The sequence below is a fragment of the Apteryx rowi genome, unplaced genomic scaffold (assembly GCF_003343035.1).
Source record: "Apteryx rowi isolate R43461 unplaced genomic scaffold, aptRow1 scaffold_289, whole genome shotgun sequence".
Lineage (NCBI taxonomy): Eukaryota > Metazoa > Chordata > Aves > Apterygiformes > Apterygidae > Apteryx > Apteryx rowi.
The window spans coordinates 585411-589029 of NW_020449296.1; positions in this window are offsets into that span (position 1 = coordinate 585411).

Here is a 3619-nt window from a genome sequence, read left to right on the forward strand (position 1 = left end):
CTGGACCCACCACCCCCTGCCCTGCACCCCGCTGTGGGAACCCCTGCCCCATATGCATGGGGACAGCACAGCTGCAATGGCAGAGCACCTGCTGGGCTGGGAGATGGCACCTCTGGGGTGGAACCGCATGTCCTGAGTGCCTGCTTCGTGGTCTTCCCAGGGTGGAAAGAAGAAGAGCTGTGAGCTCCTCCAGTGCCCAGCCCTGCAGGGAGCCAGGGCAGAGCCCAGCCAGCTGCGCAAGGTGGGGATGGATGCCCGGCAGGCGTGGCAGCGCGTGCATGCCGGGTCTGAGACCTAACAAGCTCATTTCACATCTGCTGGCACAGAAGTGCTGAGTACCTCCTTGCTCTTTGCTGAACACGGATGGTCCTTGGCCTGGGGGGTTGGGGGAACTGGTTTTAGTGGGGCATGTCCAAGGTACCTGTAGATCCTGTGGGGTGCTCAGAGCATGGATTTGGGGTGCAGGCAGCGGGTGCTTCCCACCCCAGGGCCCCCCAGGCCTGTCTACGCTCTGTCCCAGTTCAGCCCAGCTTTTGCAAGCTGGAGCAATAACACAGCAATGACTATCATCTCCCCAGGCGAGTGCTTCCCCGGCACATTCGGGACTTCCCTACACACTGGCAGAGCACATGGCATCTCCCACCTGAGACACCCTTGCTTCAGGCTCATAAACCACCAGCTGGCTCCTCATCCGGCAGGTTGCCCGTCCTCTTCCTCAAGGTAGATGGGTTCATCTTCCAGGAGCTTTAACAGCTAATATGGCTTTCCAGGGCCTGAAACTCCCGCTGCTCCCCAGGCTTGATTTTCTGCATTGGGCCAGCTGGAAACCACTGCTGTGCTCTGGTCCCAAAAGCAGCCCCTCTTACTTGGGAACAACAGCTATGGGAATCGGCTGTAATATCCGAGTCACCCACTGCACGCAGCTCAGTTCACCCCTTGCTAGCCTCCTGCACTGAAGAAACTCTGCGGGCGATGGGAGCTGTCTCCCCTGGACGTTGCCTTTCCCTGCTCAGCCTGAGGGTGTGAAGAACCTGCTAATGGGACTGTTTTGCGCAGGAGCACATGCTTCATGCAGGGAAAATTGCAGCTTTGCTCTCCTGCACTGGATCATCTTCTCATTGCAGAGCAAACATGGGTCTCCTTGATGGGTCTAGAGCTAAGCGGGACAGTGCTGGAGAGAAATCCTGCTCACAGAAGTGGGGCTTCACCCATGGGCAGAGCTGTGTGCATGACCTGGAGTGTGAAAAGAGCATGGAAAGGCCAGCTTCTAGCAAAAAGTCCCTCTGTCAAGAGCCTTAGTACAGGCACTGCGTGTGTCTCGCTCAGGAGTTCAGGGCAGGAGCAGCAGGCACAGAAGAGGGACTTGAGCGAGGACCACAAGCATCTCTGTGTCCTGGGAGACCCTACAGGTGCCAGGGCAGCATACCATGACTGTGGCCAGACACAGGGCAGCCTTCCTGCCCTCTCTCCCCCCTCCTGCCCTGCCTCACTCTGTAATAGCCCTCCTAATCCCCCCTAGGATCCTGGGTTTGCTGGCAGCCTGGTTCCCCAGCACCGCTAGCAGCAGCCGCAGCTTTTCCTGGATGCTTGGTGGATGTTGCTACCCCTGGAGGAGCTTCCCAGCCATGCGGACCTGTCCCTGAGATGCCTCTTCCCAGGGACGCTTTGTGTCCCCAGCCTTGGGGCTGTTTTCAAGTTTCCCAGCTCTGCTGCAAAACACCTGAGGATGCAGGATGCAACCTTGAGCTTGCAGGGTGCGGAGCCAAGCCTGTGAGAGCTGGTGAGAGCTTGCAGGGTAATAAGTGCATCTTCAGCAGAGGCAAGGGAGAGGTTTCCTCCACAAGCTGGAGATGCTTCATTCACGTTCAATAAACCTGCCAGACTGCTGCCCATGAGCCTGGTGACTGCAGTGGTGGCCAGGTCCCCACCTGGTGGGACAGGGACCTGAGCCCAAACTCATCAGCGAGGCGGCRCTGGGGACCCCAGCAGTCCCCTGGAGAGTAGCCCTGCGCGACTCCGGAGCAGCCGGCCGGGCTGACAGGATGTGTGCCCCGGAAGAACGGCAGCCGGAGGGAGTTGGACACTGCTGTTTAATGGGCGCTTCTCAGTACAGAGCTGACGTTATGACGCACACGGCCCCTGCCGCCTCCTCGCCCCGGCCCCGGCTCCAGCCCACCCGAGCCCCATCTCAGACCTGCCACCTGAAACGTCCCCGTGGCCCGGCACTGCGTGAGGCCACAAGCCCAGTGCGAAATGCAGCCAGGGTGGTGGGGGCAGGCGCCACGGGGCGTTTGGCACTGGAGCATCTCCTGATGTGGCCTGTTATGGCCCCCCCCATCTCTGTGAGCCCCGGGCACCCCAGCTAAGCCCTGCACCCAGGGCGCTCCGGGCAGGGATGGGCCGGGAGCRCTGGAGGGCTGCAGGTCGGAGGGGATGGGGACAGCCCCTCGGGCCCTGCCACCCGGGCATCAAAACCCCTGGTGTGCACGGAGCAAGGTCTCCAGGGGTGCCAGTCCTCCGCGCACTGGCTGAGCATGTCCCTGGCTGGAGGGCAGGGAGCAGGGAGCTGCCCTCTGCACCGACCCTGCCCGGCGAGCGCCGCGTGCTGCTGCCGCAGCTGAGACCCTCGAGGGCTCCGGGCTGCGGCTCTCCCTCCTGGCGCTCTCCTCCCCGGCGCTGAACACTAATGCCTCCGAAGAGGCGGGGGTCAGCGCGAGCGCCGCATGCCGGGGAGGAAGCCGGAGCGAGCGGGGCTGGCGCGTGATGGGAATGCAGAGCTAGAGGAGAGATGCCTGCGGGCAGGCCGGGGACAGGACGGGACGAGGGACGCGGGGATCCTTGCATCCGTCTTTGCCATCCTGTGCCCAGGGCACTCTCTGTTACTGGCCCCATTTGGAGCTGGACATGGATGTGGAAGAGGCCGAGCATTTTTTTGCCGCTTCTCCCCGTGCCCAAGCTCCCGCTGCCGATGGGCTGAGCTGGCGCTGGCCGCGGGGCTCGAGGTGTCACTGCCGGCTCCTGGGCGGCTGAGTGTGGGCACTCAGCCGGGAAGCGTGCCTTGCTGCCCCGCCGCGACGCAGGAGGCTGGGGGGGCTTGGCTCTCCCCACTGCGCCGCCCCGGGGTCTGCTCCCTCCCCAGCTCCCGCCCGCACCCACGGCAAGCCCCACTTCTGCCCAGGTGCAGACCCCCTCTGTCCCGGTGCACAAATCCTCCCGGGAACCAGCTCCCACTTCGAGCGCTGCTGCTGCAGGGTGGTCTGAGGAAACCAGGGGCTGTCCCCACAGTGGGGTCAGGGGGCATCCCGGGACGTCCCCCACCCCACACACCAGGGTGTCCCCACAGTGGGGTCTGGGGGCATCCCAGGGCATCCCCCACCCCACACACCAGGGCATCCCTGCAGCAGGGTTGGGGGCATCCCGGGGCGTCCCCCACCCCACACACCAGGGCGTCCCCGCAGCAGGGTTGGGGGCATCCCAGGGTGTCCCTCATCCCACACACTGGGGCATCCCCACAGCAGGGTCTGGGTGCATCCTGGGCTGTCCCCCACCCCACACATCGGGGCGTCCCTGCGGCAGGGTCTGGGGGCATCCCAGGATGTCCCCTACCCCACACACCAGG